The sequence below is a fragment of the Mustela lutreola genome, chromosome 3, assembly GCF_030435805.1.
Source record: "Mustela lutreola isolate mMusLut2 chromosome 3, mMusLut2.pri, whole genome shotgun sequence".
In the NCBI taxonomy this organism is placed as follows: domain Eukaryota; kingdom Metazoa; phylum Chordata; class Mammalia; order Carnivora; family Mustelidae; genus Mustela; species Mustela lutreola.
Genome location: NC_081292.1, coordinates 151552219 through 151575372, shown reverse-complemented (window position 1 = coordinate 151575372; position 23154 = coordinate 151552219). Strand labels below are relative to the sequence as shown.

General features: G+C 37.4%; 1 long non-coding RNA gene across 2 annotated transcripts; it reads right to left on the bottom strand.

Moving 5' to 3' along the window:
• Positions 1–8507: 8507 nt before the first annotated feature.
• LOC131828130 (uncharacterized) lies at positions 8508–16739 on the bottom strand. Of its 2 annotated transcripts, none has more exons than XR_009352246.1 (5): positions 16667–16739; positions 14702–14901; positions 13546–13947; positions 9677–9791; positions 8508–8592 (listed from the first exon to the last, which is right to left on the bottom strand). It is a non-coding gene; the product is annotated as an uncharacterized LOC131828130 (long non-coding RNA). The 2 variants fall into 2 exon arrangements; XR_009352244.1 differs by having other exon boundaries at positions 14706–14901.
• Between the last annotated feature and the right edge of the window lie 6415 nt (positions 16740–23154).

The window sequence follows — 23154 nt, the reverse complement described above, 5'->3', positions numbered from 1 at the left end:
GGGCCATAGGCTCCTACTGTAGAAAAGGAAACGAATTGTGTATATCAATAGTGCTTTGGTCTAAACCAATGCTAAAAAAAGGTACAGCAAAAGGGTTGTCACTCCTAGTCCCTTGACCATTAATTGATTATTCTGTCCCCTTGAGCTAGAAAAGGCCTTGACATCATATGCAATACAGAACAGTACAGTAGAGAACCAATGAGAAGGGAGTAGATATGGCCTTTAATCAAGAGATGAAATCTAATTGTAATCTAGAGTGTATACCATGTCAAAGATCTAGTAATTTTATTATTATTATTATTTAAATATTTTATTTATTTACTTATCTGGGAGGGCAGGGAAGGGAAAGGCACGAGCAGACTCCACACTGAATGCAAAGGGCAGGAGCCCAAGGCCACTGACCCCGCTACCCGCTACCCTGAGATCTCAACCTAAGCTGAAATCAGAAGTCTGCCACCCAGCTGACTGAGCCCCTAGTGTAATTTTAATTGAACCACTGTTGACATTACCTCTAACATACAGCCTCTCAAATATTTAAATAAGTTTAAAGGATTTGAGCAAAATAATGAATGTGTCTCTACATCTGCAGGCAGTATTATGGCAAAGAGATTACAATAAGTGGCATGTACCTGTCCGTGGGTGTTGAGTAACTATGAATTGAGTAAACTTCACCTACTTAAATCTAAGGAAGCTACAGATTATAAAATGCCATATTGCTGTGGCATTTGTATGAAAACTCTCGTAAATTTATTCAATAATGATATATTCATAAAATATTCAATCATATTATTTAAATGCAATTCAAAAGTGGGCAAATATGGGACAGACAGGGGACAGGAATAGGGGATAGAATCATGTTCAATCAAACTTTGCTGCTGCTTAATTTTATTAATGGTACTGTTATTATATAAATAACACAACTGCTTTAGGTGTCTTAGATAAAATATGTTAGACCATTCTAAAGTATAAAATAGAACAGTCATTAAAATACATAGCAGAAGATAAGAGGCAAAACATAACTACAATCCCCTGTATCCCATATACTTCAATAAGAGTTCAACAAGATAAACATTATAGAAAATTGTTTAGCAGAAGCAGTAACAAGCATGATAAATATTTAAAAAGATGAGAACATGGTTGAACAATTCCCCAAAAGAGCCCACAGTTGGACAGGTACACATGTCTTCATCAATACATACTTTCACTCTGTTTCCTCAACCAGTCAATGCAACATAATACCAGGAAGTCCAATATACTCCACCTGACTGACAAACAGGGAAAATGTATTTGACAGTATACAGGATTTGAAAAGAAGTACCTGTATTTTGCAAGAGAACACAAGTGATGAACACCTGCTCACAGAGTGATGAAATAAGATCACTAGTAAAATAAATATCTGTGCAATTGAAATGATACATTGATTAGGAAAGGGCCAGGGAGAAAGGGAAAGCGCAAGGCATATGATTAAGCAATAAGAGAAATACACACATATGTATAGACATTATATGTAAAATAAATACTAATAAACATGCATTCCCATTTTTACAGAGAGAAATGCCATAATGGAGCTACAGAGAGAGATGATATCCAACTATCTGATCAAACTGACCAATACTGAAGAATTCTTAGCAAGTACCATTTTGAGTTACTGTCAATATTTAAACTGTATTTCAGATAAAGAAAGGAAGGAAGGAAGCAAGGAAGTAAAAATGTATACAAACAAAAGAGGAAAAAATGCAGATAAAACTTCATGTATAATGAATTTAATAACATTAATTTTTTTCCTGGTAACATGCATTGCAAACTTGAATCCCATAATATTTTAGGTCTATTTGGTAAACAATGTTGGGCTGAAAAACTGAAGTATGAATAAAGACTTACCCAATGGGATATAGTAGCTTAGCTTAAAAGACTATAATCATGCACATAATGCTTAATGTTTATCTCTAAAAGAAGTTCTTAATTGTGTGAAAGTATTTTCCCAGAAAATTACTCTTTAATAAGGCAGCCTTTCCACTGATTCTCAAGCAAAACAAGAAAAGAGGGCTTAAGAACAAAGGACCAAGCTTAAATAATAGAAAAGGTAAGCCACAATGTGAGCATAATTGGGAAATCGAATATTTAGGCTGAGATGATTATTATTTCATTCTTTGAAGATAAATGTATTTCAATTTACTTCTGTTTGCTAGAACAAATTTTATAGGTATAGCTATAAGAAGAATTAATTTTGATTCTTAAAATTAGATATGGAAGTAAAAGAAAATTGCCCTGAAGCCACAAGATTACAAATTTGGCTTTATGAAACTGAGCCTCACAGTCAAGCTGAACTAGCAGGTTGTTCTACTCCTGACAGTTAAAGCTGTTCACAAGTATTCTGTTGAATATAAGGAGGAATTTGAAAAAGAACAAAAAAATGACATCATTTTTTTGAGGACGTCGTGCATATCCCTTAAACACATTCTTTTTACATACTTAGCAAATGAAGCAGCACACAAAGATCAGTGCCTGGCATTTTATTATTGATAAAATAATTCTGTTAGTCATAAGGAGAAAAATCTTACTTTTCAAGAATCTGATAAAAAAAATTTTAAAGTTTGTTACTATTTGTTCTTTGAAATCTTGGATATAACTAAAATTGTCCTATGGAGCCTTAGAGTTAGCACACCTAGCATGAGATTCAGTCCAAAAATCAGATTTTAGAATGGGATCTGAAAACCAAATATTTTATTTCTTTGACTTTTTGTTTTTATCACCTTACTTCATATTGAACTACTTGATATTCCTAACCTTTATTCAAATAAGATCAAAATCAGGTTGTTAAAATTCAAAGACCCACTGGAAGCCATTTTCATGTATCATCTGAAGAAACCAGCAAAAATTACTATCATTTATATTTCATTCTATCTTCTTATCATCATTTAACTGGTCATTTTCCTTTGCTTAAAATATATATTAAAGAGTTTTGGTTTTGGTTTGGTAGAGTAACTATTTTTTTTAAGATTTTATTTATTTATTTGACAGACAGAGATCACAAGTAGGCAGGGGGGGGGATGCAGGCTCCCCCCCAGAGCACCAATGGTGGAGCTCGATCCCATGACCTGGGCTCACGACCCAAGCCGAAGACAGAGGTTTCAACCCACCGAGCACCCAGGTGCCCCTGGTAGAGTAACTTTTATTGGTATAACTTAACCCTCTTCCAGAGAACAAATAAAAACTCTAAACAAAATATTAAAAAAAAAAAAAAACTATATGAAGGCATGGGAGATCAAATGAAGAGACACATAGAATTAAAGGGAATTATATCTTAAAAGTAATTTCCTCATTTTACAATAGCATATTTGAGTCCACCTGGCACGAGATGACTAGAATGTGAGCAGAAAATTGTTGTCTCAGTAGCTTAAGGTCTCAGAGGACAGAGTTTGGGGCTGTCAGAGTTGCTGAAGATTGAGTGTAAAAGTCCTGAGGAAAAAAGAGGACACTGAAGGGGTATGCCCCAAATCTATGTATAACTATCTTCAAATTATTGGCTGTTCCCTAAGCTGTGCATGCACAGAGAAGACTTTAATGATAATAGTGAAAAACATCAAGTGGAAGACTGATTTAAGTGGGCCAGTATCTCAGTTTCTTCCCACAGAAGGAAGATACAATTTTGAGTTTGGGTTCTCGGTGAAATACCATGAGGTCATGTCTTAAAACTATCAATGATGTAGCAGGATTAAAATATATATCTGGAACAGAGATAAAAGCAAAAAACCCTTTTTTAAAAAATTTCTTTTCAATATAACAGAATTGATTGTTTATGCACCACACCCAGTGCTCCATGCAATATGTGCCCTCCATAATACCCACCACCTCCTCACCAACCTCCCACCCCCCCGCCCCTTCAAAACCTTCAGGTTGTTTTTCAGAGTCCATAGTCTCTCATGGTTCATCTCCCCCTCCAATTTCCCCCAACTCTCTTCTCCTCTCCATCTCCCCATGTCCCCCGTGTTATTTCTTATGCTCCACAAATAAGTGAAACCATATGATAATTGACTCTCTCTGCTTGACTTATTTCACTCAGCATAATCTATTCCAGTCCTGTGCATGCAAAACACCTTTTCTAATCAGGTATAAAACCAAGATTCAATAGTTCAAGTTTAAAAGCCAACAGTCTGAAAAAAAAATCAACGTTCTTCAGAGAAAGATAATATAATTCAGAATTTCTACGAAGTATCATCTACAATATACAGTATAAAATAAAAACTACTAGTTACATGAAAAAAAATGTGGCCCATATTTAAGAGAAAGACCTCAATAAGAGAGATTCCAAGATAACCTAGAAGTGGAATTTCCAGAAAAGAACTTTATAGCATCTATTAAAAGCATATTCAAGGATCAAAAGGAAACTACTGTCAAAATGAGTGAATAAATGGAGGCTCTCAGCAGAGATATGAGAAATATAAAAATAACCCAATGGGAATTTAGAATTTAGAAGCACAGTATCTGAAATAAAAGATTCACACACAGGGATCAACAGATAACTAGAGACGGCCAAAGAAAGGATCCATGCATTAAAAAAATGTTCAATAGATGGAGAAACCTGGGTGGCTCAGTCATTAAGCTTTGGCCTTCGGCTCAGGTCATGATTCCAGAGTCCTGGGATCAAGCCCCATATCAGGCTCCCTAGTAGGCGGGAAGCCTGCTTCTCCCTCTCCCACTTCCCCTGCTTGTGTTCCCTCTCTGGCTGTGTCTCTGTCAAATAAACAAAATCTTAAAAAAAAAAAAAAAAAGAAAGAAAGAAAAAGAAAATGTTCAATAGAAATGATCTAATGTGAAAAATAGAAATTAAAATGACAAGAAAACAGAAGAGCCTCAGTGATCTGTGATACACAAATCAAGTGATCTATTATGTGTAATGGGAGTTCCAAAAGAACTTCAGAGAGAAATGGGGATAGGAAAAAATATTTCAAGATACTAGAGCTGAGAATTTTCAAAATTTGCTAAAGAAAATAAATTACAAAGAGGTCAGCAAGTACAAAATAGGGCAACACAAACTGGGCCATATCTAGCCACGTACAGTCAAACTGCTGAAAACCAAAAGAAAAAAACAATGTACATTACAAAGAGACATACAACTCTTAAAAATCATGGCTTACGGGCGCCTGGGTGGCTCAGTGGGTTAAGCCACTACCTTCAGCTCAGGTCATGATCTCAGGGTCCTGGGGTCGAGTCCCACATCAGGCTCTCTGCTCAGCAGGGGGCCTGCTTCCCTTCCTCTCTCTCTGCCTGCCTCTCTGCCTGCTTGTGATCTCTCTCTGTCAAATAAATAAATAAAATCTTTAAAAAAAAAAAAAATCATGGCTTACATTTCAGTAGATTTAATGGAGGCCAGAATATAATGAAATTTTTAAGGTGATGACATTTTAAAACCAGTAACAAGGACTTCTACTTCTGGGATGATGGAGTATATGTACTTTCCCTATTCCTCCAAGTACAACTAAATACATATATATTTGAGGAGCTCTTAATTTAATCTGACTGGTACCATTATGAGAAGAGAAAATTTGGACACACACACACCAGACATATGCATACACAGAGGAAAGACAATGATTAAGACAGCCATCAACAACTTAAGGAGAGCTCTCAGAAGAAACCAAATCTGCTGACACCTTGATCATAAATTTCTAGGCTCCACAAATTTAAGAAAATCAATGTCCATTGTTTAAGCCATCCAGTAGTACAGCCCTAGAAAACTAAGTTAGACAGCCCTAGAAAACTAAGACGATAAACAGATATAGTAGATGGACATACAGAAAGACAAAAAGAGTTGTGTGTGCATGTACATGTAAAATTCTAAGAAGACTCTGAAAGGCAGCAAGAAGGTCAACCTCAGGACCCAAGGGACAACATAGTGGGAGTTCTCTGGGAATTTTTCTTTTTTTTTTAATCGCAGACTTGTTGCTGAAGAAGGTGATAGCCAAGAAATGTCAGGAAGTACAGTCCAAAAAAACCAAAACAAAAAACAAAAACAAAAAAACAAACAAACAAACCATGAACATCTCTCTAGTCAAAGGACAGGGAATAGGCAATCTAGTAAGACAGACAATTTTTAGACAACAACCCATCTACTCCAATAAAAAAACAAAGAAAAACTATGGCCACACACTCTCTCCACCAGCAAAGGCTGAATGGAAAGCTAAATTTCCCCTTATTCCACTTGTCATTACCCTTGAGGGGTGGTGTCAGACAAGATCAAGTAAGAGTTGGGATTTTCATCTCCACCAGCTGGTAATGAGTCCCCTGACCGAAGAGTTAATGAAGACCACACAGCCTAGATCCCACACCCACCCAGCAGTAACAAAGCACTGCTCCTCCCAGGTGCCATTGCAGGCCTAGATTACAGTCAGGTCTCTCACTCATGGCTAATACGGCCATTCCCACCACAAAATCAGTGGACTCCACATGGGGAGCTAAGAGCTGAATGTTCAGCAAAAAGCAACAAAGCCCCCACTCTCTTGGGTATCAACAAAGACCAAGTGGGGAACGTGAACTTCTGCTTCCATCTGGAAGTACTGAGGCAACATCCCCTTCCCATTCCCTGATGCAGCAGTATCAGAAAAAAGTCAACCAAATCAGAATTTTACATGAAATCTGAAGTCTCAGAACATAACATGAAATGTACAGATTTCAACTGAAAATATCCTCATATCAAAGACCAAGAAGATCCCAGGCTGAATTAAAAAAAAAAAAATCAATGGATACTCAGATCTAAATGACAGAAATGTTAGAATTACCTGACATAATGAAACCTGGATGGTCAGTGGGGGGGGGGGGGGGGAAGCAATATCAAAAGGTACATAGAGTATGATTCCATTTATATAACATTCTTGAAAAGACAAAGATAGGAATAAAGAACAGGTCTATGGTTGTTATAGGGGGTTAAGAAGAGAGTAAGGCCAGGAGAGAAGTGGGTATGGCTATAAAATGGCAGAATGAGGGATTCTTGTAATGATGAATATGTTCTGAGTCAGTGGGAGGCATTAAGACAAAATCTGAGGTTTCCTAGAGAAGCAGGAATCTGTCTCAAGATTGTAACATAGAAATATTGCCTGAATTTCCAGCTTGTTGATCTATACTATGGATTTTATGAAGAGTCACATGCTTTACCAACTGAACTAGTCAGGTGCCTTTTATACTACAGATTTTAGATTCAAGGCTACATCAACTCCTGCCTGAGCATCCAGATTTCCTACTAATTAGCCCTCTCAACCACATAAGAATCAATCTTTTTGTATATCCTATTGGTTCTGCTTCTCTGGTTCTTACTATATATATATCTAATAAAATAATAATGGTGATATAGTGGGATCATAAAAAGTACTGAATAACCCAAAGAAGGCAGGGAATGAGAAAAAGAGGAACAAAGAACACATGATAAAGGCACCATGTCTCCTAGGCTCCTCAGTGCAGACTCATGTGAGTCTGTGAGCATGAAGCAGGCATGGCTGTAGGACTCTCAGGGTTGCTCCCTGACCCTGGCACCTAAGGTAGCCCTTAGGCCCAGCAGTCTCTCAGCCCATGGCTTTGGGGGTTATGGGTTTGGCACCCCACCCTCTACAATGCTTCATAGTCCTCATGTAGTTGGACAAGTCCAGTGGAATCTGGAGCACAGAATTGGCCTGTGAACCAGGATGTTTTTCAGATTCATACATAGAATAACTCTTTGCTATTGGAGCAAGCTGAACTACTCGGGACATGTGAGGCAGTGATGACAATAAAAAGCATAGCTCTGGGAGCAGCACCCCTACTTCATGTGATCACCTACTCATGAACAAAAAGAATTATATACAAGGCCTCAATTAGTCTTGGAGCTGACTTTTAACTGGGGATTGTTACTTGGATGGTCTGCTACCAAGGGCTCCTATAATCCAGCTATTTATCTGATGCTTTATTTTCTAGAATTGTGACAACAATAATATATGATACTATCCATGTTCATCCAGATAAAAGAGACAGTCTGAAGTCCACAGCACTGTGGCTCAACAGAAACACCAAACAGTGGCTTGGTGGATTCGGTGTCATGATCCTGGAGGCACTGTATCTGGTAGGGTTCTGGTCAGAAACAGACCACTTGCTAATACATTGCTCTAGCCACAGGAGACCATCTAGGTGCATTGGATTTATACTCTAGGTATCCACTAGTGGAGATTATTAACCTTCTTCCAACCAAATAATAGGATGAACAGTTTTTACACATTGTCCATGGCAATTTGTGGGAAGAAAAGACAGACAAAACAAAAAAAAATATATGAATAGTAGAATATGAAATGGATAAATGAAGTTTATCTAGGATATTTTTAAAATAAATTTTTAGGTAACATTCTCGGGTCTTACTGCCACATATTTAGCTTTAATTAAATAATCTGTTTCAATATATTTAAAAAAATCAAGAATAAGAAGATAAAGATTTACAGTATTTTTACTGGAATTTAGTTCAACTATTTGCTAGCAAAACTCTTACCCTATCACAGAAACCAGGGACTTCAGGATTTGAGATGACCTTGAGAATCTAAGTTCATGCATTCTTCTGTTCATTGTAATTCTCCTCTGAAAAAATGGGGATTACATATATTTTGACACTTTAAAAAAATCCCATGTATTTAAGAATATACATCTAAATGGCGATCAGAAAAATGGACTTTCTTTTCAGGAAAAAATTAAAGCTGCTATGGAAAATTAGGGCTTATTGTTTTTACTTGTAACCTTTACTTGCTGCCAAAAACCGTCATTTGGAAAACTATTCTCTCTATATATATACATACACACACATTATATATATATTTACACATATATATATATATATATAACTTTGAATAAGCAAAAAAATTATTTTGCCTACTATTAGAAAAAGAAACACTTGACAAAAAAAAAATGGAAAACAAAGAGCAAGACTGTTGATAATTACATCAAATGCATAAGGCCTAAGCACTCCAAATGTAAAATGGAGCAGAGTAAGACCACTTTATGTTGTCTATAAAAATCTACTTTAAATGTATATACAAAGATATGCTAAAAGCAAAAGGACATAAGTGATATATCATATATGCACAAATCAAAACAAAGTTAGAATGGCTTTAAGAATTACTAGATAAGATTTATTTCAGAGAAAAGACTATTATATAAAGGATGAATACTAATGTCTTATAATGTTAAAGGTCCATATTCATAATTGAATTAGATGAAGGTGGTCAAAAGGCACAAACATCCAGTTATAAGATAAATAAGCCTGAAGATATAATGTACAGCATGATGACTAAGAGTGAACACTGATGTGTAATATATCTGAAAGTCGCTAAGACAGTAGATCCTAAAAGTTCTCATCACAAGGAAAACATAATTTTTTTCTTTTATATATGAAATGATGAATGTTAACTAGACTCATTGTGGTAATCATTTCACAATACATGCAAATCAAATCATTAGGCTACATCTACCTTAAATTTTTACATTTTGCTGTGTGTCAATTATATTTCAATAAAACTGGGGGAAAAGGTTAATATTTCAAGGAGACATAGGATCCTAAATGTATATGCATTAAATAAAATATCTAAAGTCAAAACTAGCTTCAACAGTGTCACGTGCCTTATTACCTACTGGATGATCCATAAATCTGTATTTTTCTAACACCTACCTTAAATGAATAGGAATGGCTAGAGGAGGAGTCATTCGTGAGGTTCTTATTTCTTCTACTAATGTGGAACAACACATTGGCTAAACCTGGGTGCACACTTGGGGAGGAGAAGTTTCTGTTGAAATAAGTGGAAAGAATGTAAACTAATCATTGAGGGTAAAGGAATTAACAAAGGACTTACTCATACGGGAAAACTAAACACTACTTTGGTACCCTGAAAAAGAAAACAGCAAAAAAGTAATTTTCTCTCTTAGCTTTGGCTCAGATGCCTGTAAGGATATACTTTTTCCTGCTGAGCTCCATCATTACTAAAACAAAACACCATGACGGGAAGACAGCATCATGCAAAACGGTTATTGGAAAGGCTTATGTCATACCATCTTATGCCATGAAAGAACAGAAATCCTCATGGCGTTTAAATGGAACAACACTAACACGGTATGTCACTTGGCTCTCAATTAACAGGCTATATTTACTACTGTGACCCCAAATGGGACTATATCTATGTGAATTTCTTTCCATAGGCCAAAACTCATGCACTTTATTCTGTATTAAAACTGAAGATTATTGTGTAACCATCAATTTTAATGAACTGTTTAGAAAAGGCAGAATGACAGGATGTCTTCTACTACTTGTCTAGTGTCTCATAGTGTTACACTTTTAAAGAAAAACTGAAAGAACATGTGGGTTCTTGAGATCAATCAGTCTAGCCTATTGGTATGATATACCAGAGATGCAATACCTGGAAATTTGGAGACTAGTTATGAAGGACATTCTGGTATGTACATAGTGTATGTATATACATGTATATTTATATGCAAGAACACATATACACACACTAATTTTCCATATGACCTTGTCCTGGAAAATATGGCACTTCTGGTTATAAGATATGTTTCCCAATTACACATGAACAATTAGCACACAGTGGGCACAACAAACATGATGTAAAAAACACGTAGTTCCATATCAACAGAGCTTTAGGGAGATAAAGAATGGGCCTAGAATATTTAGATAAATGGAATTTGCTTTAATTAAGAGAGTTACCAGAGAAAAAAAGATCTTGGAAAAAAAGGTGGCTGGGGGAATATTCAAATTCCATGAAGCAGACACAAGACTGACTGCAAGCTGTTTGTTCTGATAATACAATTTTAACTAAATAGTTTTTGCAAAGGAAACAAAGTTAAGACAGCATGCTCATACACAACAGTTAGAAAAAGCTTTATATCATAACACAGGCAGGAATTTTGGATATATTACTTAAACAGACACAAACATAAGCAATCCCATTGGCCTGGCATACAACTGCCAAAACACTAGTCCATTTATGGAAAGTATACAGATCCCCTTAATAATATAAGTTTCCAAATGGGGAGTATATTTTATGTCAGTCTTGTTAACATCTCTGGCAATATCATAGATCAGAATAAGACAACCCAATTGTACAATTTGTGAGTATAGACAAATTTTAAATTTTACATGAATACACCCACGATATAGTTAGAAGCCTCTCTTAAGAGCCTCCTTCCATTTGAAACCCATCTTGTTTTAATCCTGTGTGCTGAGGACCCTATCTTCACACAGAATACCTAGAACTTCATATCTCACTGAGACCTGCAATAATAAGATTTTTTTGTGAACAAAAAGTGTTTGAGACCTGTGAGTCCTTGTAACAATTGAACAATTAAGTTGATTATGTGTAATTAATTCACTTGTGTAATACACTATCAATTTCTCAAAAATTAATAGAAAAATACAAAGATCCAGATGAAGTGGAACAATGCTACCAACTTTGCCAAACTGACATTTAGAGAACACTATTCAATACTAGGTAAACAAGTATTCTTTTAAAGTATACACAGAACATTCATCAAAATAGACCATATTCTGGCTTATAAAAAATCAAAATAAATTTGAGAAGATTAAATAAATACAAAGTATGTTATCTGAACAAAACAAAAGTAAACTTAAAGATATCTGGAACATTCTCAAATATTTGGAAATTAAAACATATACTTTGAAAGAACTCATAGTTTAATGATAAATCATAAAGCAAATTATAAAACACTTTGAACTGAATGAAAAAAAAAAAAACACCACATACAAAGATATGAGGTACACAATTACATTGTTCCTTACAGGGACATTTACAGCATTAAATTAAATGATCATTTAAGAAAGAAGAAATATTTCAAAGCAGTAATTTAAGTTTCAACTTAAAAAAATTGAAAAATAAAAATCAAACAAAATCCAGAGTAACTAGAAGTAAGGAAATAATAATGACATGAGCAGAAATCAATGAAATATAAAATGAAGTGGGAAACAAACAAACAAAAAAAATAAAGGAAACCAATGAATTCAAAAGCTGGTTCTTTGAAAAATACAATAGTGAATAAAATAAATTGATTAAAAAATACAAATTACTGATATCAGGAATGAAATAGGGACTTTACCGCACACATTAACTGATGTCCGTAGGTCTTAATCTCTAAACCTATGAAGATATTGCCTTATATGGCAAAAGGGACTTTGCTGATGTTATTAAGTTAAGGATCTTTATTTTCTCGGTGGGCCCAATGGAATTACAAGAGTCCTTTTGAGAGGAAGGCATGAGGTTCACAGTGAGAGAAGGCAATGTGATGACTAAGACAGAAATCAGTAAACTAGATTCGACAGGGGTATACTGCTAGGTTTGAAGACGGAGGAAGTGGCTTGAGCAAGGAATACAGGGAACCTCTAGAATCTGGACAAGGTAAGGAAAGGATGCTACCCTAGAACCTCCAGAAGGAACCGACATTGTCAACATCTTGACTTTAGCACAGTGACACCATCCTTGGAATGCTGACCTCCAAAATTATAAAATAATAAATTTGTGTTATTATCGGCTACTAAATTTCTGATAATATATTATAGCACTAATAGGAAACTAACGAGGTTAGTAGACTTTTCAACTAATGGTGCTGAGTTGTATAACCATATGCAAAAAGCAAACCTCATATCTTATCCCACACCATTATAAACACTGGATATGAATGAATAATAAAGTTAAATGTAAGAGCTAAAGCCATACTTCTGGAGGAAAAAACAAAAGCCAGGAGAAAATTGCATTAGGCAAATATTTCTTACAAAATTATGAACCAGGGGCGCCTGGGTGGCTCAGTCAGTTTAGCATCTGCCTTCAGCTCAGATCATGATCTCTGGGGTCCTGGGATGGATCCTGCATCGAGTTCCCTGCTCTGCGGGGAGTCTGCTGCCCCCCCCCCAACACTTCTACTCTCTCTTTCTCAAAAATAAATAAAATTATGAACCAAAACATATGTATATATACATAAACCGGGCTTCTCCAACATATTTTGCTCTTTAAAATATACTGTTTAAGAAATGAAACAGCAATCCACAGATTTGCAGAAGATACCTACAAAACATATATCTCATAAATAACTTGGATTTACAACATATTGAGTAGACAGACTCACTTAACAATATACAGATAGGCAAAATCTTTTAACAGATACTTTACCAAAGAAGGATGAAATGTAATAGCAAATAATCACATAAAAAAAAAAAATGCTGAACACCACATTACTAGGGAAATACAAGATAAAAACATTAGCACACCCCAGATAGGAGAACTGATCAAACAAACCAAAGCCACATGCGTAGGTGCACACAAACATTGCACGCACAGAAGGGACGGTACCAAGCACGAGTCACGAGGCACGAGGCAGAGCAAAGCAGCTCTTCCATGCTGTTGATGGGAATCCTTGGTTCCCAAAGTGGCTCTCTTACACAGAAGGCAGGAAGAGAGCGAGGGAAGAGGCCGGCCGCCCCAGCTCGGAGGGGGCCCGTCTCACCAACAGGGAGCTTACCTAGCAGGCTTGTCTAGGATGGCCGCCGCAAGACGAGTGGGTCTCCGCACCCGCCGCCAGAATCTTCAAAGTTTATATAGAGGCCTTAACTGGGTTGAGTAACGTATCCCATCCAGATGGTCTCAGCAACACCTTACTCTCTCAAGGATGCGTCCTTGGAACAGCTCCTTATGCAGAAATGGTGGGTGAGCGGAACATTCCAAAGCTGGAGGAGTGAGGTAGGGTGGGGGCCTGAGGAGCTTCCCGGTGCCCAGATCTAACCGGCGGGTCAGTTGGTGGTGATGTCCTTTCAGTGACCTCCTGGAACACAACGGCCCGTGACTGGCTCTGACAGTCTGAGATGCCCCTCCTCTGAAATGTGCCTGGAGCAGTCAGCAAGGGGTTTCCTTAGCAGGAAGGGGGCTAATTGGATGCAGACACCACAGTAGTAATACAGGCACATGCAAGAGAAAACATGGATTAAGATAATCATTCCCAAAATAAGCAACATTTTTTCTACCAAGAGCCCCATGATATGAACCATTGAGTTATTAAGTTCCTCCAGACTGGGGATGGGATCCCTCAAGGTGGTCACGTGTGTCTTATGTGATTTAATTAAGTTGACACCTTAGCAGACTCATCATTATGAACACACAGATTTTTATCTAAATAATGGCACAGGTGCTTCCTAGCAAGACAGAAATGCAGTTCAATTCTATTTTGGAAGGACAGCTTTTCTCATTAGGAAGATTCCAGTGTTCAATAAAGTTAAGTTTTGTTGGCTATGATTTAAGGCTTTCTGGATGCATTTAGTAAGGACTCCCATGCATTGTATAAGGTCCGCCAGACCAATGGAGAGAATAAAGATGCTGGCCAAATGATCTATCAGTGGAAAACAGAATGTGCCCACTTGGCCTTAAGGAGACAGAGGTTGGCAGCTGTAGCAATTTGAACTGCATGTGCAACCCATATATATGTTCACTGAGGGAGGCAGCACGGTCAGCCATGAGGAAATGCACTGGGGGTTGGTAATGTCAGACCAGAATCCCCCAATTCTCCCTTTTCAATGTTCCATTCCAGATGTAGGTTTTCATCAGGTCTGGCTTGCAGCAGGGCAATAGGACACCAATGGAGATTGGGTAGCTACCCCCTCACCCAGAGCCGTAGAGTAACTCACCCACCCAAATGGGACATCCGGTTGCAAATTCCAGTAGAAAATGCTGTTTTCGGGTGTGACAGGCTTTAGCATTCTCAGCAGCACAGCACGTGATCCACAATGAGAGTCGGGGAAATGGCTTTTTCCTGTGACTTCTGTACCTTCGTGGTATTCCGTGCCTCGGCAGGGGTCCCCAATCCAAACATGTGGGACCACAGGCCCTATTGGTTGATCACTGAAATGTTCGAAAGCCTGGAAAAGTTCCTTAGTCTACCCACTAGAGCTGGTTTTATCTGTTTGTAATGTAATCTGCTGCCTTAATATTTCATTCTTCCTCTCTACCAGCTCTCCTACTTGTGAGTTATAGTGCAACTAGAAGCTCCATTCAGTGTTATGTATTTTAGTCTGGCAGTTCCCGACCTTTGAAATGTGATTCCCAGTCCCTGTCTATTGTCTATTCAATGAGAGTATCCAGACATGGTACTCAGCTTCTCTAATCCCCTCATGGTGGCAGCTTGGTTTGTGTAGTAACAGAGGAAAGCTTTCCAGGCATTCTTGGAACACTCACTTCAGGGTGGGTCAACAGAACATATTCTCAACCCACCTTTTGATAGAGAGTTTTTACTGTGAAATGCTATTCCTTCCCGAGATGCTCTACTTGGAGGAGTGTTGTTATGTAGATTGCCAGAAACCATTGCTCTGCGGGGGTATATTGGGGTGCTGTCCCTTTTTTGAACTAGAGCCCACATCCCACCAATACTTTTCCCTTTTTTTTTCTCTGCCACAGTGTCCAACCCATATCTTACAGAATTACAGATACACCTAATTCAAACTGTAGCCCTTCTTGGAAAATGCTTAGAGCTTTAGTCTACTTTGCTAATATATTTAAATTTTCAAAGGTGGCTTGCTGCTCTGATCCCCAGTCCCACATGTCCCTTTTACCAGCTGGGATAAGGAATAGAGGCACTTTGCCAGGTGGGCCATTCATCCTTCCCAAACCCTACAAAGACTTAACACCTCTTTCGTTTTCTTAAGGATTGGATAGGCTCATACCTTATCAATCACAGATTCTAGAATAATGCACATCCTACCTGACCAAGTGACTCCTAAAAACTTTACAGCAGTCCCTAAGCCTTCAATTCTCTGTAGGTTCACCACAGAAATCCCTTGTAGATGTCCAGCAAAACCTACAGAGTATCCCACATGAGAGGCAAGTCTTCACATGTTAACACTGTATCATCAAGGTAATGAGCCCATTTTTGATAGAGGAAAGGAGAATGGTGACTGATCAAGAGCTACCATCATGTGACATATTGTGGGGCTGTGCAGTAACCTTGGCTATGGACTTGAAAGATCCTTTGCTGCCCTTCCCACGTGAAGGAAAACTGATCTTGTGACTCAGCGCCTGGAAGTATACTGAAAAATGCATCTGAATAGTACAGCATGATATACTCCCAGGACTGTAGCGAAGATGTCTAAGATGGTGGCAATGTGGGGCACAACCACATGGATGGTGGCATACCTTATTCAGTTCTCAGTAATCCATGATCAACTACCATGAGCCATCTAGCTTTTTTGGCCATACCCGGCTGTTGAAAGCATTATGGCAGGGTGTACAATACCCACTTGGTGCAGTTCTTAGATAGTTTCTCTTATTTCCTTATGCCCCCCCAGACAATTTATATCATTTGACAGTTACTACTCTGTGGGGGCCACATGCATACTGATCCCCAGTTGGCATTTTACCTTATGTCTGGTCTGGTTATTTTAACCTGGAGGTAGAATTCACTGTTAGAATTTTCCAGAGTTTGATCTTGTGGAATATCAGTGCCCAATATATTCTCAGGTATCAGAAAAATTAAAAACACATTCTTGTGGGGGGAGAACACCCAATATGAAGTGCCAGAGAAAACTTCCTGATCATAACCTTTTGCCCTCTGTAACCACCAATGGTTCTGAGGAGGGGAGAAAACTTCTGAGAGTTACCATGGAAGTCAGTATAGTAGTCCTCCCTTATCCATGGTTTTGCTTTCTGTGGTTTCAGGTATCTGTGGTCAACCATGAACTAGAAGCAAGGGCTACTCCTGAGGAATTGCCAGGTCAATAGGTGACCTCACACTAGGTCACGTCACAATGCCTACATTATTCATCCCACTTCATCTTTTCACTTAGGCATTTTATCATCTTATATCATCACATGAAGAAGAAAAAGAAGAAGAAGAAAAAGAAGAAGAAGAAGAAGAAGAAGAAGAAGAAGAAGAAGGAGGAGGAGGAGGAGGAGGAGGAGGAGGAGGAGGAGGAGGAGGAGGAAGAAGAAGAAGAAGAAGAAGAAGAAGAAGAAGAAGAAGGAGGAGGGGAAGAAGAAGAAGGGGAAGAGGAGGAGGAGGAGGAAGAAGAAGGAGGAGGAGAAGAATAAAAAGGGTGAGTAGAGTATAGTAAGGTATTTTGAGAGAAAGGGAAGTCTTACATAGCTTTTATTACAGTATATTGCTGTAATTATTCTATTTTTGCAGTCGTTCTTATTGTCAATCTCTTACTGTGCCTAATTTATAAATTATACTTGATCATTGGTATGTATGTATGTATGTATAGGAAAATAGTATATAGGTGGTTCAGTACTATCTGTGGTCTCAGTACTGTCCCCTTGGGGTCTTGAAAATGTTTCTACAGGACAAGTAAATAGGTCAATATGAGGACACCAAGAGACTCCAATGGCCCTCACCTGGAGGTAATCCTGGCTTGTATCCTATACTTGGGACATGAGAGTAACCCACCCCAAACAAGACAATATCCCTGAGGCCTTGCTGGTTTTAGCAGGGCTCAGGTATGACAGAAACAGGTGAAGCAGGTATGAACTGTTGTTCAGGCTTTAAGGTTTTCAACAGGATGCTGGTTTATTGGTCTATATGTTCAGGTGGGATCTCAGCTGCAATGAGGTCAAACCACTTTGTAACCTGCTTCCAGGTTATTTTTATTGGATACTTTACAGCTCACTGGGATAACTTTTTGGCTTTCAGAGCTCCCTCTCTGTCTCAAGTATTTTCTACAACCCATTCTCATTCCTGAGATTTGTCAGTTTCCCCCAAATCAGAAATAGATTGTTCAATGTCATAAATGTTTTGTCTCATGATTGAGCTCAGCATGGATATTGGCACTGGTTAGTAATTGCTGGGGTGGACTAGAGTATCTTACAGTGACTGTGGACCCATCAGGACCTTCCAAGACTGGGGCATAGATCATTTCCAACCCCCTTGTTGTATCTTCTTTCTAGATCTCCAGGGACACGAATGCCCATAGACATCTCCTTTATTGGCTCAAGCCTCCCCGCAGGTTAGAATGATCCGATCTCTAAGGTAGTGAGTGCTTTGAACCCCTTTAGTGCCACACAAATGCTGCCAGCGGTCCAGGTGTGTGGTGATGTTATTCATTTTCTCTGCCTGCTGTCACTCAGAGAAATACCAGTGCCACCTCCCTCACTCCCTGTTCCCCACCCCCATCTTGCAGCCCCACTAACCACATGTGGCTACTTTACTTGGCCTTTTGCCAGAATGTGAGAGCTAGCTCAGTAAGCTCAGTGAAAGTACATTCTCTCATAAATGTGTCCTAAATTAGGGACTGCTCCACTGGCTAGTGCTGCTGCTGCTGTACCTTTACTTTCCTTTGTATTAGAGGTCAGACAGTGCAGGGCATTTCATGTGTTTCACTGACAATCACAACATCCTCTTCACATCTACCATTTCCCAGGAATTCCACTTCATAGCATCCCTTTGGGCTTTGGCCCAAGAACCTGGATGTTAATCCTGGGCGGTTTGTTCTCCGAGCTTTGCAAAATGGCAGGTTAAGATCTTTAACTTATTATTCTGTTCTCCCACCTTGTCAGCCAACCCCAAGGCTAGCAGAGTAGTGAATACCACACTTCTCTAACCTCAGCTCTTCTTTCAACTTTCTAACTCAAACTTCAGCTTCTAGTTGGGCATCAGTGGCCAAACTGCCCATAGGAGAAGTGCTGCCCACTTCAGCAGCCATTTGCTTTTTCTTCTCTGTCACAGTGTGCTACGTCTAGGTCCTCGAACAAATACATTTAAAACAGCTGGCTTTTTCAGGCATCACATACTCGTGCCATGGTCCACAAGCATCTAACATATGGACCACCCCTCCCTATATAGAGGTAAGTGGCTAATTTGGGATTTACCCAAGGATGCCTCTCCCCCGTGATCTTTTTCTTCAGTCTTAGTAGCTAGCTTACCCATTCTTGGTTTGCAACTGGTCCCTACACAAGGAGGGCAAAGAAAGACCAAAGAGAGGTAAGCCACTCTACAGTGGTAGGTGACAGTTTTAATAAGCAAGGGACCTTATATATGAAACTTGTCTTGAGAAGATGTGAAAAAAGTAGATTTTCTCACCTACCTATTAAAATCTTAGAGATTTATATAAGGGCCTTAGCTGGATTGAGTCACACAATCTGTCCAGAGTATCTTAACACCACCACACTGTCTCAAGGCTATGTCCTCGGAACAGCTGCTAGTCTGGGAATGGTGGGCAGAACATACATTTGAAGGACACAGGAGGAGGTGAAGAGCCTTTAGTTGCCCGAGTCCAGCTCTCAGTTCAACCAGTGTCACATTCTCTTGAGGACCTTCTCCAACAGGAGTACAAAATGGTACAGCTACCTTAGTAAACAGTTTGCTTTGTTTCTTATAAAGTTATTTGTGCACTTACACAATTCATCAATGCAAACCCTAGCTAATTGTGTCATTTGGAAAATGAAAATAATTATGCGTCAAATATTTGCACTTGAATGTTTAAAACAACCTTATTTCTAATGGTTCCAAAGTGAGGGGGAAAAAAAAACCTAAGATATTCATTAACTGGCCCATAGTCAAACAAATCATAAAATATCCATATAATGAGATGCAATGAATATTATTCAGCAATGACAATGAATAAACTATGAATTTCAAAATGAATGAATTTTGAAAGCATTATTTTAAGTAAAAGATGCCAGACATGAAACACTACGCAATTTGTAACTTCGTTTATATAAAATTTTAGAATAGGCAAAGCTATTATAACAGAAAGCAGATCAGGGTTTGGCAGAGACTCTGGGTAGGGAGAAGTGTTACCATAAAAGGGACATGTGGGAGATGTTTGGGATGATGGACATATTCCATATCATGCTTTGGGTGATGGTTACATGATTGTATATATTTGCTAAAACTCATTGAACTACATACTCAACAACTAACACACTCAACAACACAAATAAATCTCTAAAATATGTTGAACAAATGAAAATCAAACACAAAAGAGTATATCCTCTATAAATTCTATTTATGTGGTGTTCAAAAAGAAAGGCTAATGACTTATAGTTTTAAAAAAATGACTATTTATGGGGACATTAATTGACTGGAGTCCTATACCAAAGTATTTTCTGGGGTGATAGGAATTTTTTTTTGTATTTTTACTCATGTGGTAGTTACTATGGTGTATATATTTATCATAACTCATCAAATTATTCACTTTAAAAAATTTGTTGTTGTATGTAAATTTTTCCTCAGTAAGAAAGAAAGAATGATTTCCCCCATTTGGACTGAAAATAAAGTGTGAAATTTGGCACATTCTTATGGTTTCTTACCATGCCATTTATTTCAGGAGTTATCAAAACACTCAGTTATTTCATGCTTTGCACTTTCCAGATGTCGCAAAAAGAAAGTCACCTAGATGAACATGCTAGACCAAAAATCTACAACTTTTTCAAATTCCTTTTTTAACTCCTAAGGTAAAATTAAACTGTAAGTGTACCCGAGGTCCTCTTATTCTAAAATTTCCCTGACCCTGGAGTGGTCTTCTCTGAGAACTAGGCACATCCTATTTGAAAACAACATAAATATGCAGAAATATTGTTTCTGCCTTAGTCTTTCTGTGAACTGGATGAAGCCTCACACCATTTGCGGTAAAAGAGGGGCTTGGTATCTATTTGGAAACTGCAATTAAATTGGGTCCACCCTTAGAAGATTTTGATCATTTCTACAAACTCTTATTTAACAAATGTCCACTATAACCTGCTACATTCTCTCTCTCTCTCTCTCTCTCTCTCTATATATATATATATATATATATATATATATACACACACAATGTATATTGAATATATTTTCAATTATTTAATTCTTTGTTAGTTTAAAAGTAAGAGTTTACATTTATAAACCTGTTAGCATTGGCAACTATGTTAGTCCATAATGTAGTTGTGAAGAATCACAAATCAAACTGGTTTAAAGAAAAAATAATTATTGGCTCAGTTAACTGAAAAGCATATAGTATAGTTTCAAAAATGATAACAATAGTCATTCAAATATTATCATCAAGACTAGATATCCATCTGCATCTCTCAGCCCAGCTCTCTTCCACATTGTTATTATTTCCCAGACAGTTCTCTCCCTGTGGTGGCCCCCAGAAGACTGATGTCTATATCTGGGTAGTTCATGTAAAAAGTATACCAGTTTCTCTTTCTTAATAGTTCCAGCAAAATTCCCTGAAATGACTGCCATCGATCTGGCTTGGGTAAATCTCTGAACCAATTACCGTGGAGAGGGAAAAAAAAAAAAAATCTATTCCTGGCCAAGGGGAAATTCATGTGGTCATTGCTAGAATTGTGGTATGGTTAATATGTCACAACTAGATGATCTGAGTGTTAGAGAGCTGTGATTTTCAAAAAGTAAATCAATATCCTTCTAAGGAAAGTTTGGGATTAGAGGCTAGTCAATCCACAAATGCAACAAACAGAACTAAAATCCAACAAACACAATCTATCCTCCATAGTAATTGAATAGGATGCTTAAATAAATCCTTTACAGAGTTGTTGCTTAAGAAATATTTGTTCATGGAATGAAGTACTTGAATACTTTTTCGTGTAAAGTCATGTTACTGTTAAAACTGAAATGGTTTCTCTCAAGATAAGCTAATCTTCTTAAACTTTAAAAAGTTCTTCTGGCTCTGGAGATTTCTAATGGAGAACTATGAAAATTTCTCCTTAATTATTTGCCTTTTGCTTTCATATTTTTCTTCCACTGATATATTCTTGTTGTATTTCTGGTAATTAATGCCAATACTAACTTCCTTGTTCCAGTATGGTTTAGAGGGCAGGGTTAGAATAAAGCCATAGAAGTTCCCCACTATGTTTATCAAAAGATCAATGATTTAAAAACTTACTGGTACAGTATATACATACTACATATATTGTATTATTGTATATTAATGGTTGTACATGTTAATTGTACATGGTAATATTATTTTATATATTAATGGAAGAAAAAAATATACTGAATCATGCCTACTCTCTTGGTTCCTTTTGTTATCAGAAGTAAAGCTTTGCCAAAATACTGATCAGAATTAGGAGAATAATGGGATTTTTCCTCTATAAAGATAGTCAAATTACTTTATTATCCAGTTGATTACTTTATTATCACAAATGTCCAACTGACCAGGCAAATATTTTAAAAATCAGTAGTTTTTGATTTTTTGAAAATCGGAATTTGAAATCGGAATTCAAGTATACCTACCTTCAAGTATGACCTGTGTTTGGCTTAAGCCAATCATGATACCATCTCTTCTGCCTGAAGAACTGAGCATATGATCTAAATCAGACTGGTGATATTTTAATCCACCAGAAGAGCAAAAAGCTTTCTCCTGGCAGATAAGGAGGGAAGCTTTGCCTAAGTCCCAGGAATAAAGTGCACAGCACAGGGAAAATAGTCAATGATACTGTAATAACTTTGTTTGATAACAGATGCTAGCTACACTTGTGGTGAGCATAGCATAGAGTATAGAGCTCTGGAATCACTATGTTCACATCTGAGACTAATGTAACATTGTGTGTCGATATTCTTAAATATAAATAAATAAATAAATAAATAAATGGAAGAAAGATAATAAATTAAGTGTGCAGACAAGGAGAAGAAACAAATAAGACTATCAAAATATGTTTTTAAAACAATGTACTTTGACGAATGAACCTACAGGCTCCTCTCCAAAACTGTCTATCTGAAAAACGCTATGGCCAAAGACTTTCAACAATTTCTGGAAGAAACAAAAAAATGATTTTAGCATTTTAAAAACCCATGTTTCTTATAATATTATGGTTGTGAAGCTATAATAAATATTTAATAGATTTGAGTACCATCAAATTTCAAAAAAAAAAAAAAAGAGAGAGAGAGAGAGAGAGAGAATGCTTTGCTACCGCTGTCCGTTGCTTTATGGCTATAAGGAAAGATCATGCTGGAAAATGGTGTCAACGGTGGTTAAGGTGGGTAAAAAAGCAAGGAGTTCCTTATGTAAGTTCAAAGATCAAACCTCTCTTGGCGCAATATTAATTATACAAGCATTTGTTTTGAAGAATCAATAAATCGCTTTTAATGTTTCAACCAAACTGAGAGGACTTTTTGTGACTTGCAACTTAAAATATACTAATAGATTCA